This window comes from Haematobia irritans, chromosome 4 (genome assembly GCF_050003625.1).
Source record: "Haematobia irritans isolate KBUSLIRL chromosome 4, ASM5000362v1, whole genome shotgun sequence".
NCBI lineage: Eukaryota > Metazoa > Arthropoda > Insecta > Diptera > Muscidae > Haematobia > Haematobia irritans.
In genome coordinates this window covers 44,888,079-44,907,223 of record NC_134400.1, presented here as the reverse complement: position 1 = coordinate 44,907,223, position 19,145 = coordinate 44,888,079, and the positions used below count along the sequence as shown (strand labels likewise).

General features: G+C 30.1%; 1 protein-coding gene across 3 annotated transcripts in view; it reads right to left on the bottom strand.

Moving 5' to 3' along the window:
* LOC142237098 (uncharacterized) overlaps positions 1-16,402 on the bottom strand; it is a 202,949-nt gene extending 186,547 nt beyond the window's left edge. The window contains exon 1 of one of the 3 annotated variants that reach the window (XM_075308443.1): positions 15,760-16,402. The gene's annotated coding sequence lies outside the window, so the exon portion shown is untranslated. The remainder of the gene's footprint in view (positions 1-15,759) is intronic. The other 2 variants (XM_075308444.1, XM_075308445.1) reach the window with 2 other exon arrangements.
* Between the last annotated feature and the right edge of the window lie 2,743 nt (positions 16,403-19,145).

Sequence of the window (19,145 nt, the reverse complement as noted above, 5' to 3'; positions counted from 1 at the left end):
CATGGTTCTACGAAAAATATAATTGTCCTCATCTAAAATGTTATTATATTGATAAAAAGAATTTTGTTTGAATGAAAAGACAATGGTTACGATTTAAAATGTTATGGTATTCATTAAAAATGTTTTTCTTCTAGTTAAAAGAACATGGTCACAACCTAAAATGTTTTGATCTTTATGAAAAAAAAACTGTTTTCATCGTCGAAAAAAGGACACCACTTGAGAAAAGAAAACACAAAATTAGCTTTATTTATTTGTTTTTATTTATTTATAAACTAATTCATTGTTTATTTGTATTTGTATTTGAATAAATAAATTAACACAAAACACAGTAAATCCGTATTCTCCGTCCATTCCAAGAAACAATCAACACACGACTGACGCGCAAAATGAAAATCGTGTGTACCTGCTCAGTGTTTGTATAAAATTCTTTTCGTCGCAAAAAAAAGTTAAAAATTAAATGGTCACAAAAAAATGTAAATGGTCTTTATGGCCATGTAATGGTTCTAGACATGTCTATACTTAACCTATAAAAATACTTTTTTCCCTGTAAAAAAGTAAAAAAATTGAATGGTCAGGTACATGATTTTCCCGACCATTTAATGGTCTCAAATTCTATCATTTAAATGATAGAATATGAATGCGGCAACCATGCCCAAACATGGTTTTTGTGTGCGTGTGTAATGTGGTAGGAGTGCCGATATTATCCACCCTTTCTCCTTTAAAAAAAAAAAATAATGAACATAATAACAAAAATATTACATTATTCATATGTTTATTTTCTACACAACACAAAACAAAACACAGCCCAATACTGGAGACAAACTTCAGTAGGGTAGTTGATATTCATGTAAAATATTTCCTATCAAAGAGGTCAATGCTTTCACTATTGGGTATCTCCTCGCTGTTTTTTTTTTTTGTATCCGGCTACAAAACAGTTCACCGCAATAAAAATTCACTTTAACTATGGTAGTAAAATTCCATTTCAAATTCTAAGAACTATGTTGGTTCCAGGCATATGCTGCCAGTAGAATGTTTTTGTTTTTTCATCAATATTTTCTCGCCCCCAATAGGAAACACCAAACACATGGCGTATAAAAGAAATCCCAACGTTATGCTCTTTTCTCGTCTTCGTCCTGGGATTTTTTCTAGGAATCTCCGTTTGTCACATGTGGTTTTTTTATATCAATTTTATCGTAAATTGTTAAAATATCCTTTATTTTGTTTTCCTAGCTCTTTGGCCGCAAAGCAAAAATACGAAAGGAAAACAAAATTATCAATGCTCATTAGCTATGCATCGTTACATCGTCACCATGGGTGGTGTTATGGAATGGGGGGAAGCGAGTCCCTATGCCCGGCCCAATGAGTGGAAAGAAAGGGAAAGAGATCATATAGAGCTGACAGACATAGCTTTAAGAGTAGCTAGACATTATGCCACAGACATGGTCACACAAACACATTCACATTACAATTTACCACAAAACCCATAGTCCTTAGGAACTTAAAAGAACATTGACGGCATACAAGAGCTATGTAATAAGTTCAAATAAAAACCACATATATTCAGCAATGCTCTAACACAGAGACTTGTCATATTAAACGTATTGACAAATACATGCACACTAACCAACAAACACATACATGAATAACATAGAGCAAATACGACACTAGGGCTCATATATATCCACTCATCATAAACTTTGACTAAGTGAAGGGGAAAATCCATAAACTTTCAGAATACATAAAGTGGAGCAAAACAAAAACCAAGTATAAGACCCAAACAAGGAATGACATCACACAAATAAACATTAAAGCAACCAATTGGAAATTCCACCAAGAGAAGAATGACGAATAATCACAAACAACTTCGACATTACCTCCAATATTCTCTTTGCCTTAACTAAGACCAAAGAACGTTACCTAGATTAGGTTAGGTTAGGTGGCAGCCCGATGTATCAGGCTCACGTAGACTATTCAGTCCATTGTGATACCACATTGGTGAACTTCTCTCTTATCACTGAGTGCTGCCGGATTCCATGTTAAGCTCAATGACAAGGGACCTCCTTTTTATAGCCGAGTCCGAACGGCGTTCCGCATTGCAGTGAAATCATTTAGAGAAGCTTTGAAACCCTTAGAAATATCACCAGCATTACATTACTGGGATAATCCACCGCTGAAAAACTTTTTGGTGTTCGGTCGAAGCAGGAATCGAACCCACGACCTTGTGTATGCAAGGCGGGCATTTTATTTTATTTTATTTTACTTTATTTAATTTAATTTAATTTAAATTTTTATTTTATTTCATTTTATTTTAATTTTATTTTATATTGCTCTATTTTATTTTTATTTTATTTTTATTTTGTTTTATTTCACAACACTGCGGCTGTGCAATTCGCCAGATTTGAATACAGTGGACTTTTCTATTTATTTTAAAGAGTAAATTAAGGACTAACATGTGTATGCGGTCAAAAGTTCGGCCAGACCGTCGTTTACATTGGAAGTTAGTCCATATGGGGTATATGTTAGACAAAACAAGTAAGTAAAGTCTAAAGTCGAACGGGACAGACTTTATGTATACCAACATTTTTGATACAATTTCAACTCCTTTAAATTTGTTGGGAGCTATATAAAAGTTTATATTCCCATATAAAAATATTTAAATATGAACCGATTTGGGGCAAAATTTAAGAGTCTTTTACCAAATCTCTAGACTCAAAATTTTCATCGGTTAATGAGCGGGACGGAGCACAATATTAATAAAAAAACAAGTAAGGAAAGTCTAAAGTCGGGCGGGGCCGACTATATTATACCCCGCACCACTTTGTAGATCTAAATGTTCGATACCATATCACATCCGTCAAATGTGTTGGGTGCTATATATAAAGGTTTGTCCCAAATACATACATTTAAATATCACTCGATTTGGACAGAATTTGATAGACTTTTACAAAATCTATAGGCTCAAAATTTAAGTTGGCTAATGCACTAGGGTGGAACACAAATTTAGTAAAAAAATATGGGAAATATTTAAATCTGAAGCAATTTTAAGGAAACTTCGCAAAAGTTTATTTATGATTTATCGCTCGATATACATGTATTAGAAGTTTAGGAAAATTAGAGTCATTTTTACAACTTTTCGACTAAGCAGTGGTGATTTTACAAGGCAAATGTTGGTATTTTGACCATTTTTGTCGAAATCAGAAAAACATATATATGGGAGCTATATCTAAATCTGAACCGATTTCAATCAAATTTGGCACACATGACTATATTACTAATTGTACTCCTAGTGCAAAATTTCAACCAAATTGGGCCAAAACTCTGGCTTCTGGGGCCATATAAGTCCATATGGGGCGAAAAATATATATAGAAGCTATATCTAAATCTGAACCGATTTCAATCAAATTTGGCACCCATGACTATACTACCAATTGTACTCCTTGTGCAAAATTTCAAGCTAATCGGGATAAAACTATGGCTTCTGGGTCCATATAAGTGCATATCGGGCGACAGATATAATGTGGAGCTATATCTAAATCTGAATCGATTTCAACCAATTTTGGCACGCATAGCAACAATGCTAAATCTACTCCCTGTGCAAAATTTCAACCAAATTGGGCCGAAACTCTGGCTTTTAGGACCATATTAGTCCATAACGGGCGAAATATATATATGGGAGCTAAATCTGAGCCGATTTCAACCAAATTTTGCACACTTGATTATACTACTAATTGTACTCCTAGTGCCAAATTCGGCCAAAAATCTGGCTTCTGGGCCCATATAAGTCCATATCTTGACTATAACAGGTTGGCTGATAAGTCCCCGGTCTAACAAAGAAAAACACATTTTTTGTCAAAATTTGTTTTTATTATTCAACATAGTTCCATTCAAGAGCGATACAACGATTATAACGACCTTCCAATTTTTTGATACCATTTTGGTAGTACTCCTTCGGTTTTGCCTCAAAATAGGCCTCAGTTTCGGCGATAACCTCTTCATTGCAGCCAAATTTTTTCCCTGCGAGCATCCTTTTGAGGTCTGAGAACAAGAAAAAGTCGCTGGGGGACAGATCTATAGAATACGGTAGATTGGGAAGCAATTCGAAGCCCAATTCATGAATTTTTGCCATCGTTCTCAATGACTTGTGGTGGCACGATACAACACAACACTTTTTTCTTCTTCATATGGGGCCGTTTTGCCGCGATTTCGACCTTGGGGCGTCCACTGCGTTCACCGTCCTCCGTGCTCATTTCACCACGCTTGAATTTTGCATACCAATCGATTATTGTGATTTCCCCGGGGGCAGACTCCGGAAACCCATTATCAAGCCAAGTTTTTGCTTCCACCGTATTTTTTCCCTTCAGAAAACAGTATTTTATCAAAACACGAAATTCCTTTTTTCCATTTTTTTACAATGAACCGATTTCAATCAAATTTTGCACACTTGACTATACAACTAAGTGTTATATTTGTACAAAATTTCAAGCAAATCGGTATAAAACTCTGGCTGCTGGGTCCATATTAGTGCATATCGGGGGAAAGATATATATGGGAGCTATATCTAAATCTGAACCGATTTCTTCCAAAATCTATAGGGTTCTATTCTGACCCAAATTAGGAACATGTGCCACATTTGAAGGCGATTGGATTGCGACATAGACGGGCATGGTTATATCGACTCAGGGACCCACCCTGAGCATTATTGCCAAAGACACCATGTGTCTATCTCGTCTTCTTCTGGGTGTTACAAACATATGCACTAACTTAAAATACCCTGTTCCACAGTGTGGCGCAGGGTATAAATATTGGATATATTTAAATCTAAAGCCATTGCATAAAGTCTGTCTGTCTGCACACGCACAGAAAAACCATGTTTGGACGTGGTTGCCGCATCCATTTAATGCTTATCTAGAGCATGTAATTGTCGCGAAAACCATGTATTTTGCTTTGTAAAAATAGTTTTCGATCGGAGAAAAATGAATGGTGGCAATAAGCATTTGAATGGTTCTCAAATACCGCAAACATGTTCTATCATTTAAATGATAGAATTTGAGACCATTAAATGGTCGGGAAAATCATGTACCTGACCATTCAATTTTTTTACTTTTTTACAGGGAAAAAGTATTTTTATAGGTTAAGTATAGACATGTCTAGAACCATTACATGGCCATAAAGACCATTTACATTTTTTCGTGACCATTTAATTTTTTAACTTGTTTGCAGCGAAAAGAATTTTATAAAAACATTGAGCAGGTACACACGATTTTCATTTTGCGCGTCAGTCGTGTTTCTTGGAATGGACGGAGAATACGAATTTAGTGTGTTTTGTGTTAATTTATTTATTCAGAAGTGGCACGTGGTTTTATGTAAAAACAAAAAAAAAATGAAAGTGTAATTGAAAAAATGTACCTGTTTTTTGTTCTGCATTTTGCTATATGGTATCATTTATTTTTATTTGCAGTTACATGATGTCTGCGTTTGTACATTTGATGGGCTCGATGTAAATATGGAATAATTACTTATTGTTGAAATTGAAATAAAATAGAGTGTGTAAAAATATATGATGTTTGCTTGAACGGCATTATAAATACAAATAAACAATGAATTAGTTTATAAATAAATAAAAACAAACAAATAAGGTTAATTTTGTGTTTTCTTTTCTCAAGTGGCGTCATTTTTTCGACGATGAAAAAAGTTTTTTCATAAAGATCAAAACATTTTAGGTTGTGACCATGTTCTTTTAACTACACCCTCAAAAAAAAAATCGCTTCTTTAACATATGTTCCAAACATATTTTGCAGGAAGCACATATATTATTGCATACTGCCGAAACATTAATATGTTTGTTTTATGTGAACATATTATATGTTTGGAAGCATTTTGAGCCAAAAATATTATATGCTTGGAAGAATTTTTCCAGAACACGATTGTGGTCATTCCCTAACATACTCGTAATTTTCACTTCCACGAAATTTTTTTGTTATTGGCACCTTTTTCTGTAATACAAATAATGTTGAAGAAATTATTCACTTTTATAAATTTTTTAAATTTTACCTTTCGCCTGCACGGAGAATCGAACCGAGGACCATACAGTTTGTAAGCCAACACACTATCCACTGGGCTACATAGCTGTTATAGTCACCAGTAGATAATTATCGTTTTAAGTTACATTTATATAGCATAGTTTGCAGCGCCCACGAGCCCTTGCAAACATAACATTATTTAACAGAAACATACATTTGTTTGCCACGTGGAGCAGTGGTTAGCATGTCTGCCTTGCATGCAAAGGGTCGTGGGTTCAATCCCTGCTCCGACCGAACATTTTTTTTGTTTTTTTTTTTTTTTTTTTTTTTTTTTAATTTACACATTTATATTGATACTATATTAAATTTTTTTAAATGAAACTTCGAAATGTGCGTTATTAAAGATTTATAGTCAGTAACAGTGCTTGATATAAACGAAATTGACTGATTTTTGGATAAAATATTATTTTTTATTGCAAAAATAACAATTTTGTAATAAAAAACTGTTTTTGGACAAAACTTGAATAGTTTTTTACTAGCATTTAACACCATAGCTCTAAAATTCCTTTTATTTTTCTTTAATAATTCATTTTAAAGAAAATAAACTTTTTAAATTGTTTTAGCTGTAAAACTCGAACTTAATGCCCGCTTTTATATTTGATGGTGTCCGTCAACTCCTCGTGGACTACTAAAGAGGAACTAAAGATTGTTTTTTTACATTTTACTGTGTAATTTTTCACTATTTCCTCCTTATTTCATTTTACAGTCCCAACTCTAAAAAGTGTATAGTGCCCTTTCGCTATTTTTATGAAGACCCCTGATTTCTTTTAACGAACCAAGAAAAAAATTGTGCCCATAATGCCAAAATGATAAACAAAACACATATCCACACTTACATAAAATGCTGCTCTCAAGGCGAAAACATATGCTGTTTGTTTTTCAAATGTCTATTCTCTTGGTTCCGAATGTCTATTCTCTTTATTCAAATTAAATAATATTTAGACTTAAGCATATCAAATTTTTGGCCTTATCATAAAACAGTTTTCCGAAACAACATACAAGCGGTTTCACAGAAATTGTTCTCTTTTGACTCTTTTGCTGTGTTATATTGATATCTTTCGTCAACTCTCCCGTTTTCCATCTCTATTTCTCTTTATACTCTCTCTGTCGCTTTGAATAAAATATCACAACATATGTATGTTTGTAAATTTATATATGTTTGTATTCACACATATGATTTTTATGAAACATTCATGCCCCAAACATAATATATTCTAACATATTAACATAGATGTCCCAAACATTTAGTGTTAGTTTAGGAACATTACATGTTCGCACTTAAATATATTGTGGTTTAAAATCGTGCCCGAAACACATTTTGTTTATATCGGAACATATGAAAAACATATTTTTCTAACAGTGTAGGAGAAAAACATTTTTAATGAATACCATAACATTTTACATCGTGACCATTGTTTTTTCATTCAAACAAAACTCTTTCTATCAATATATTAACATTTTAGATGAGGACAATTACATTTTCCTAGAACCATGTTCACTGAGCCAACATGGTTGCAGGTTAACATGTTACATGGTCGCCGCAAAAATAGCTCCTATCATATTATTTTGCTCTTCGAATATGATTGTGACAATCATGTTTCTTCTCTGCGTGCAAGTCTGTATTTATAAATGTGGATATTTTGGTCATATTTGCCCAAATCGAAAGAACATATAAATGGGGGCTGAGCCCATATGTATATGGGAGCTACACCCTCAAAAAATCGATTCTGTAACATATGCCCCAAACACATTTTGCTTAAAGCATATACGAGGGCGTCTTCATTTGAGGTAAAACGCTTGCCAGCAAGGATTTTTTTTAGATTTGGGAACAAGTAAAAGTCACTGGGAGCTAAATCAGGAGAATAAGGTGGGTGGTCAAGCAACTTTAATTCGTTGATTTTAGCCACTGTTAAAACACTCTTGTGCGCTAGTGCGTTGTCTTGATGAATTTTTTTTTGTGTTGTAAGCCAGGACGTTTTTCTCGAATTTGTACATTTAATTGACCCAAAAAGTTGCAATAGTACTCTGAATTTATTGTTTTACCCTTTTGCAGATAGTCAATCAATAAAATACTCGTACCTTTGAAGTCCCAAAACCCGTTGCCATAACCTTACCATCCGATTGAATTGTTTTTGCCATCTTTGGGGCACTTCCTTCAGCTTCAGTCCATTGTTTGGATTGTTCTTTTGTCTCTGGAGTATAGTGGTGGATCCATGCCTAATCAACAGTTATGAAACAACGCTTAAAATCCATTTTATTTGGCTTAAACGATCCAAACAAGCTTGAGAAATATTCATTTTTATGCGTTTTTGATCGACTGTTAACAAATGCGGCACCCATCTTGCAGAAAGCTTTTTCATCTGTAGTTCTTCATGCAAAATTAAATGAACTCGATCATTTGAGATGCCCATGATATTAGCAATTTCACGCACTTTTATTCGTCGGTCATTTAATACCATATCATGCACTTTGGCTACAATTTCTGTTATTGCTGCTGTTTTTGGACGTCCACTACGTGGTTCATCTTCAATGCTTGTAAGACCACGTTTAAATTCAGCAACCCAATTTTTTACTGTTGCATATGAAGGAGCACTTTCACATAACACATTCACCATATCATTATGAATTTCTTGTCCCGATAAACCTTTTTTATGTAAATATTTAATGACAGCACACATTTCTAATTTTTCCATTGTAAAAAAATTGCGTATGCGTCTTTTTTGGAACACCTGTTTCTATATGAAGGAGTTGCCAGATTGAAACAAAATTTAACATGTGTTCATAACAGAGATGGAAGTTTCCAAAACACCAAAGACGATTAAAGAGGAAGATGTGAATTGGGCTTTGATAGTGTTAGTGTCAGAAACCAAAGATTAGCCCCATACTTGTAGGAAAGGCGCTTCGAACTTACTGGTTTGATGCAGACAATTTTTATTTTGCTATTTTCTCAAAAGTTCCCGCAAATTTCTGTGTCGATTGCACTAAATTATTAATTAAATGTTTTATGAAGTGTTTTTATTCTTTTAAAAGTTAAAAAAAATTGCTAAAATAAGTGAATTAGGTTTTGTTACGAATGCAAAATGAAAAGAGAAACCGAAAAAAAGTTGCAACTTCTTATCGAACATGTATGGGGCTAATCTCTGGTTCTCGAGAAAAAAGAATAACAACATGGCCAATTCACATCTTCCTCTTTAATCGTCTTTGCAAAACACTTAACTTTTTTCTGTTTATACCGCGCTTTTTGTGCTAGGCTAAGAAGTTTCCGAACTGCCCTCGTATATTTTTAGGATTGGTCCAAATAAAATATTGTTTGTATTGTTCAAACATATTATGTTTTAACTTAGGCATACACTGGTAGAAAAAATTTTAATGAAATTTTCTTTGTTTATATATATTTTTAAGGCGCCAATTGTTTACTTCCATTCGTTTACTTGCAGCATACTCTGTAGGTCTCTTTTTCTAAACACATATATGTTTATAGGCTATTTCTAAATTAATATATGTTTGGATCCAAGCATTTTATGTCCCAAACATATTATGCTAGTTTATGAACATTATATGATTGCACTTAAAAATATTGTGTTAAAAAATTGGAGTTCCAAACATATAATTTTTACACCCAAACATATGAAAATCAATCTTTTTCGTCCGTGTATATCTAAATGTGAACCGATTTCAACCAAATTCGGTATGTTTATTAATAATGTTAATTCTACTCTCTGTGTAACTCGGAGTAAAACTTACGCCACTGGGGCCATAAGAGTAGAAATTTGAAGAAGATCGGTTAATATCTACGTCATTTATGGACAGACCGGTTAGAAATATATATGACAGCTATATATAAATCTGAACCGATTTTTTCCAAAATCGACACCACGTGCCAAATTTCAACGGTATCATATGATATTTGTCTCTATTTGAAGCTCCACAAACCAAATCTGGGCGGGACCGTTTATAAGGGGATATACGTAAACATGGTCTGACATGGCCTATTTGCAATACCATCCGACTTACAATTAGTTGTGCTAAGTTTCAAGTCGATAGCTTGTTTTGATGGGAAGTTAGAGTGATTTCAACTGGCAGATTATATTCGTGCAGCTTGCAACTAATTTTTGAAAAGACTCAGAACCATTGTGGCGGCAAAGATGATCATATCGGACAAAGGTGAATTTATTTGTGAATTCTGATAATTTCCATACAATCTTACACTGACAAAAAATATTGTCGTGAGGCCAAAGATTTCATGTCCTTAAAATACGAATTTTGCTTAGCTCAGAAGACGCATTTCTCAGATATAAAGATTTTTTCCTTGTCCAAAAGTCGATAAAATTTTCAATGAAGTCATTTTCTCCTTATAGTTGAGATATTCAACTTAAATTTGGATATCCTAACATAAAAGAAAATTTCGTTTTACTAAGGTCATCGTGGTATTAATACTATTGAAAAAATCTTCAAAATTAATGAAATCTTTCTTAAATTTGCCGACTTGTTGCTTCTTGTCTACAAAGCTAAAAAGCGTTTAAAACTAGGAGAGGTTTTTTAACTTGAAACATAGCCTAATTTTTACTTGTAGTCGAGTCTGAAAGTTGTCACCAACACACGTTAATGGACTTGAAGAAAAGAGCTAAACAAATTGATAAATTGAAATTTTTTTCTATAATCAAGTACGCAAAACTCCAATTGTAAAGAAAATTGTCTCTTAAATGTATCCTTAATTCAAATCTCCGCTTCTTTGGCTCGGAATCAATACCAAAATCATCGGTGTAAAGACAAAATCTTTGGAATCGGGCATGTTTTTTCGTGTGAACATAGATTGGGTTTATTTTGCAGATTTTGTTAAACTGGCATTACTGCTAATGTACAAACGGTCTATTTCTCCATTGCTCAAAGAAGATATCAGAAATAGAAGGATATTAAAATACAAACCAGCATCTTTATTGTGAAGGCTTATCCCTAGAAAATTTTAAAACTTCTGTCGGAAGATGGCCCACATTGTATGTTCAATATTACGCATCATATGTTTTAAAATTAATCTTGATGTGGTCAACATAAAATTGTCTTTGGCAAAAGAGGTAAATGATTTTCATTCTTTTGAGACGATAAGGCGTGACTCTATTTACTAAAAATGCTAGACTTGCACCTACATTTTTTTAATTCTATCAATGTCAAGGATTTCAATGTTATAAGTGGACCAAGAAGACCCTCAATAAAATAAACATTATTGAGATTTTTTTAGAATTAAATTAAATTCCACCCAACCAATTACCTGACCTGAATTGCAACCACACCATGAAATTCTCACCACACAGAAAATAATGGTCATTAATGGGGACCATACACAACAACGACCCTGACCGAGTAGGCTTTAAAATTGGGTCAAGTAGTAAGTATCATCCTATGTAATATAGATGCGAGGACTAGAAAACCAACAACAAGTAGGAAGAAATTGAATACAGCTTAAAATCCTAAAATCCAGTGAGCCAAAAGGTCAAGGAAACCGGCTCATATTCGACTATGTGTGACACGGTATGTTTTGTTAACAAATTGATTTAAGACCAAGTCCAGATAGCCAGGAACATGATAAATAGATGGTAGCTAACACAAGCAAATTTTCTATAGAAATAAACTGTTGACAAAATTTTCTATAGAAATAAAATGTTGACAAATTTTTCTATAGAAATAAAATGTTGAACAAAATTTCTATAGAAACAAAACTGACAAGATTTTCTATCGAAATAAAATTTTGACAAAATTTTCTATAGAAATAAAATTTTGAACAAAATTTCTATAGAAACAAACCTGACAAGATTTTCTATAGAAATAAATTTTTGACAAAATTTTCTATAGAAATAAAACTTTGACAAAATTTTCTATCGAAATAAAATGTTGACAAAATTTTCTATCGAAATAAAATTTTGACAGAATTTCCTATAGAAATAAAATTTTAACAAAATTTTCATTAAAATAAAATTTTGAAAAAAATCTATAGAAATAAAATTTTGACAAATTTCCCATAGAAATAAAATTTTCTATAGAAATTCTTTAGAAAAAATTTTTATAGAAATAAAATAAATTCTATAGAAAAGATTTTCTATAGAAATAAAATGTTGAAAAAGTTTCTATTGAAATAAAATATTGACAAAATTTTCTATAGCAATACAATTTTGACGAAATTTTTCGACAAAATTTCCTATAGAAAAAAAATTTTACCAAAATTTTCCATAAAAATAAAATTTTGAAAAAATCTATGGAAATAATATTTTGACAAAACTTTCTATAGAGAAAAAAATTTTGACAAATTTTCCATAGAAATAACATTTTGACATAATTTCCTATAGAAAAAATTTTCTATAGAAATAAAATTTTGACAAAATTTTCTATAGAAACAAAATTTTGACAAAATTTTATATAGAAATAAAACGTTGACAAAATTTTCTATCGAAATAAAACTTTGACAAAATTTTCTATCGAAATAAAATTTTGACAAAATTTTCTATAGAAATAAAATTTTGACAAAATTTTCTATAGAAATAAAATTTTGACAAAACTTTCTATAGAAATAAAATGTTGACAAATTTCCCATAGAAATAAAATTTTCTATAGAAATTCTTTAGAAAAAAAAATTTATAGAAATAAAATAAATTCTATAGAAAAGATTTTCTATGGAAATAAAATGTTGAAAAAGTTTCTATTGAAATAAAATATTGATAAAATTTTCTATAGAAATACAATTTTGACGAAATTTTTCGACAAAATTTCCTATAGAAATAAAATTTTAATTTTTTAGAAATAAAATTTTGAAAAAGTTTCTATTGAAATAAAATATTGACAAAATTTTCTATAGATATAAAATTTTGACGAAATTTTTCGACAAAATTTCCTATAGAAATAAAATTTTGACAAAATTTTCCATAAAAATAAAATTTTGAAAAAATCTATAGAAATAAAATTTTGACAAAACTTTCTATAGAAATAAAATTTTGACAAATTTCCCATAAAAATAAAATTTTCTACAGAAATCAACTAAATTCTTTAATAAAATTTTTTTTATAGAAATAAAATAAATTCTATAGAAAAGATTTTCTATAGAAATAAAATGTTGAAAAATTTTCTATTGAAATATAATATTGACCAAATTTTCTATAGAAATACAATTTTGACGAAATTTTTCGACAAAATTTCCTATAGAAAAAAAATTTTACCAAAATTTTCCATAAAAATAAAATTTTGAAAAAATCTATGGAAATAATATTTTGACAAAACTTTCTATAGAGAAAAAAATTTTGACAAATTTTCCATAGAAATAACATTTTGACATAATTTCCTATAGAAAAAATTTTCTATAGAAATAAAATTTTGACAAAATTGTCTATAGAAACAAAATTTTGACAAAATTTTCTATAGAAATAAAACGTTGACAAAATTTTCTATCGAAATAAAATATTGACAAAATTTTCTATCGAAGTAAAATATTGACATTTTCTATCGAAGTAAAATTTTGACAAAATTTACTTTCGAAATAAAATTTTGACAAAATTTTCTATAGAAATATAGAAATAAAATTTTGAAAAAGTTTCTATTGAAATAAAATTGACAAAGTTTTCTATAGAAATAAAATTTTGACGAAATTTTTCGACAAAATTTCCCATAGAAATAAAATTTTGACAAAATTTTCCATAAAAATAAAATTTTGAAAAAAATCTATAGAAATAAAATTTTGACAAATTTTCCATAGAAATAAAATTTTGACATAATTTTCTATAGAAAAAATTTTCTATGGAAATAAAATTTTGAACAAAATTTCTATAGAAATAAAATTTTGACAAAATTTTCAAAATTTTGGTAGATTAGTTTGGGTTCGAGTGGTAATCGTGATCAGAATGCCATATTCTGACAAATCAAATGAAACCTTTTAGAAGACAAATGAAAACATTTTCATGTGAAATGAGTCAATTTTCAAATCAAATGAAAGTTGTTTTAAATAAAATTAAACCTTCTTCAAATCAAATGAAGACTATAAATCACTTTGTTTAATTGTTGCCTATTTCTTGCCTAGACCCAATTTTGCTATGGATAGTTTCCTGAGGCTAAAAAAAATATTTTTATAGTAAACATTTCATAATGCACATGATAGCAAAAATCCGCGATTGGAAAAGGGTTTCTGGGTTTGGCAAAGGTTTTATAAGGTTTGAGAAAGGCATAATTTGAAGTTCAAATGCCCAAGACAAAGGTGGCCCAAGACAAACCCTTACAAATTCCAAAAGGCACACTGAAAAAATACTGTTGTGAGGCCAAAGATTTCGTGTCCTTAAAACATGAACGCATTTCTTTAATATAAAATTATTTGATACGAAGTCGTTTCGTCCTAAAAATGGGTATCTTAACATGAAAGAAAATTTTGTTGAACTAAAATAAATATGGCTTTAATAATTCTTCAAAATTAATTTAATAACGAACTAGTTTCCCTCACTGAAAGAATAGTTTTCTTTTCTGAGGAAAGAAATTTTAGACAAACTAAGTTTTCTTTTAATGCTAAAAAAATTTCTATTGAAGTAAATAAAAATCATTAGATAAAATCGTTGCAACACTTGTCACAAATTCGGGTTTATTTGCTTTATAAGAAAATATGTTATAACAAAAGGGAAATTCGTTTGTCTAAATTTTTTTTTCTGAGGAAAGTATTGTTTTTGGGTGCATGAACATGATTTCTGACAAAAAGTCTTTGGAACCTGAAAACCTTTCCATCATAACCAGTATTTCCGTTCGACTGTACATCATTTTTAAGTTTTGCACATAGCATATGCAGGAAATAAACTGAGGTCTTCGAGCAATATAAATTATCCCTTTAGCATTTCTGGATCTATGGCCACTAAAGAATTGTCATACATTAAAATTCGCATTACGAGTGGGAAAGCAATCATAGAAACATCAGAATGGAATCGTTTTGTACAGATAAACAGGAGCGGGAACTATTTACCCTTCAATGACTTTGATATAATCGTATGTTTTCAATTGTTTTGATTTTTTAAGTCTAAATGAATTTCCCTAGACTCCCAAGTAATTATGGACTAAAAATCGAGGGTCTTTATACAAAACCACAATCATAGAAAAAAATATCACCGACAATTTTCCAATTAAACTTAATTTTTAAAAATTTTCAATTAAAAAATTAATTGATTCGACAAATTTTTAAATTAAAAAAAAACAATCACAAAAATTATTGGTATCAATTAAATTTTTAATTGTATAAATTAATTTTTTAATAGTCTTTGGTGATTGATACTATCACTTTCGTGATTCAATTAAATTCAAGATTGAAGACAAAAACTATTTTCTTCTGTGATATATTGAAATATTTGTGATTCATACAACTCTTCATCATATTGAAAATTAATTATATATAATTATAGCGAGAATGCAAGATTTTAAAATCACCATTTGTTTTTGTTCTAGGTCCAACGATACCTTACCACGCAGGTATCGCTGACGGTGCTACCACTTATCGGTGGGTCACATATCCTTACTTAAGAGGTTCTTAACCAAGATCTTAATTTATTGTTATTTAAGAAACTTAAACTTAATGTTCAACTAAAATCTTTCATAAATTCCATTGAGTACAAATTAGATCAGAACGCCTTTAGGAAAAGAAAAAATTAGCCAAATTTTCGTATATGCTTACTAAGCTTGTGATAACCATTAGAAACCACCCCAGGTTTGCCACCGCCCACACACACTCACTCTGTTATATGGCAAGAGGAAGGGCAATCGTCAATATCGTATGTTCAGGATAGGATAGAGTCTGGTGGAGTTTTCCTTTTTTCACAACAACAACATTTTTCACTTTTTTCTTTGAGTAATCACGATTACCATCTAGAAAATTTCACTAAAAAATATTTCTTTTCTTTTGTTTATTTCTTTTAGGGCGATTAGGAGAGGATTTCTGCATAGCTTTGGAATTTTCCTTTATTCCATGTTACTTTGTTAGCTTCGAAATATATTTTTCTCTAATTTCTATGATAGAAAAAACGTTTTTTCTTTATGGATTATTATTTTATAACAAGCAATTTTCACCTTTTCTCTTCATTGAGAATTATGCCTTTTGTTTGCTTTAACGCCTGTTAAATAAATCACTAGAAAATCTTGTTTCTTTTGTTTAAACTTTTATTTGCTTCCTTTTATACACTTCCGCCAAGTTTTTCCTGATTTATTTTTATGTTTTTTTTTTTTTTTGTTATTTTCTTTCATTCAATTGAAATTTAATTTGAATTTTTATCTGTATAAAAATTTTCTAGATTTTCTTGACCGTTTCTATAACCGAACATAACAGCGCACGACTCGGAACTGCATTTGACCAAAAGTCTGAGAGTTTTTCTGACTATGCTCCTCTGTCAACGGTGGTGGTCTTTGGCCAAAAAGTCAAAATTTTCATTCTCACCAAAGAGAAGGGAAAAAGTTATTTTATTCTACTCTCTAATCATCTCTTTCAGCTCTCCGAGATATGCTCTATCCCCATTGTAATGCTCCCCAGTCTCTGTTTTTCTTTTGCCTTATATTCTCGTCAATGGGCAAGTGGACATGCGTATTTTTAATGTTTTGGTTCTGCTAATTGACATCCATACACATAACAACAGAGATGTCTGTCAAACAATATGGGAGAACATTAGCAACAACAATAACAACACCATCACATTGTGATAACCAGAGTTTAAAAACTACCCCAACTTGTTAATGGCGTTGATACATGCAAACAAACAAAAAAATTCAATAGGAGAGATAAATGTGAAATTCCCCAAATGTCGAGAGAGAGAAGAGAGACTAACACAAATTTCATTCTGGAAAGTGACAACATCCAAATATGTGTATGTAGAGTACCAACAGCAGCATTAACTGCTAGAAGAAGAAACATAACAATAATAGCAAAAATAAATAAACTTTTTTCCTTACTAAAGGAAAAACCAACTTTAATAAAATATAAAAGTCCTGAGGCTCTACGTCTACTTTAGAAAATTGTACATGGATACTCAGATATATAAAAAGAAAATGTATATAACATTAACGAAAATCAGTGCTTTATCAATTAGTTAGGCTTCTATTAGATTGCACAACTGTTGGCGTTCCTATTAACTACATACAGGGTAGCTGACAAGAAGTATTAACAAGTTCACACTAATATATCTGTCAAACTAGTTATGGCAGATAGATGATATTAATTCATATTGGCTTATATTGTTTACAAGTTTTTCGAGATGAAGTTCAAGCATAGATTAGGTTCACCCAACAAAAAGTGAATGTTAAATAAAATCTTAAATAAAATATCTTATTAATTGCAACATAATATAAACAAGTTAATTCCTTTTTTGTCAAAGAACAAAATGGAGTTAAAAATTGATAAAATGCCTTTACCCTCATTTTCAAGAAGCTCCGTTAGTGCCACGTTAGCTAACGAACTTTCAAACCGTACCATAGACATATCTATTACTTACTTATATATTCCATATACCAGCTAGGAACTTAACTCCTGAAAGAAGATATTTGCAATTTACTTTTGGTTATCTGGCAGTTAATGCCCAACGGAGCTACATGAAAAAGGTACTTAGGCAATACGACAATTAAAATAAAGCTGGTCCATTTTAGAAAATCATTGATTGTGTTTATGATTTAGTAAGATTTACTAATTTTAGAAAAATAATTAGTGCGTATTTAAAAATAAAATTTAGTACATAATATGTAAACTAATACTTTATTATACCCATCACCATAGATAGCCCCCCTATATAAACCGACCTCCCGATTTGACTTCTTGGAATTACAATTTTTATCCAATTCGCATGAAATTAGGCCCCAATTTAGCCACGCCGAATATGATGTGGCGAAAATTTTACCAAAAACCTACCATAAAAAAATTTGCAATATGTTGCTTCTATAGAAATTTTGTCAAAATTGTATTTCTGTAGGAAATTTTGTCAAAATTTTATTTCTATTGTAAATTTTGTCAAGCTTATATTTCTGTAGAAAATTATGTCAAAATGTGTGTTCTATAGAAAGTTTTGTCAAAATTTTATTTCTGTAGGCAAATTTGTCAAATTTTTTATTTATATAGGAAATTTTGTCAAAATTTTATTTCTATACAAAATTTTGTCAAATTTTTATTTTTGTAAAAAATGTTGCCAAATTTTTTTTCTATAGGTAATTTTGTCAAAAAGTTATTTCTACAGAAAATTTGGCAAAATTTTAGTTCTATAGAATATTTTTTCAAATATTTATTTTTCGGAATTTTTATTTCAAAGTAGTATGTCTATAGAAAATTGTGTCAAAATTTTATTTCTATACAAAACTTTGTCAAATTTTTATTTTTGTAAAAAATGTTGCCAAATTTTTTTTCTATAGGTAATTTTGTCAAAAAGTTATTTCTATAGAAAATTTGGCAAAATTTTAGTTCTATAGAATATTTTTTCAAATATTTATTTTTCGGAATTTTTATTTCAAAGTAGTATGTCTATAGAAAATAGTGTCAAAATTTTTTTCTATAGAAAATTTTGTCAAAACTTTATTTCGTTAGAACATTTTGTAAAAACTTTATTTCTATAGAAAATTTTGTCAAAATTTAATTTCTATAGAAAGTTTTGTCAAAACTTTATTTTTATAGAAAATTTTGTCAAAATTTTATTTCTAAATATATAGAAATATTATTTCTATAGAAAATTTCGTCAAAATTTTATTTCTATAGAAAATTTTGTCAAAATTTTATTTCTAAAAGAAATTTTATCAAAATTTTATTTCTATAGAAAATTTTGTGAAAATTTTATTACTATAGAAAATTTTGTCAAAATTTTATTTCTGTAGAAAATTATGTCAAAATGTGTGTTCTATAGAAAGTTTTGTCAAAATTTTATTTCTATAGGCAATTTTGTCAAATTTTTTATTTATATAGGAAATTTTGACAAAATTTTATTTCTATAGGAAATTTTGTCAAAATTTTATTTCTGTAGAAAATTATGTCAAAATTTGTGTTCTGTAAAAGGTTTGTCAAAATTTTATTTCTATAGGCAATTTTGTCAGATTTTT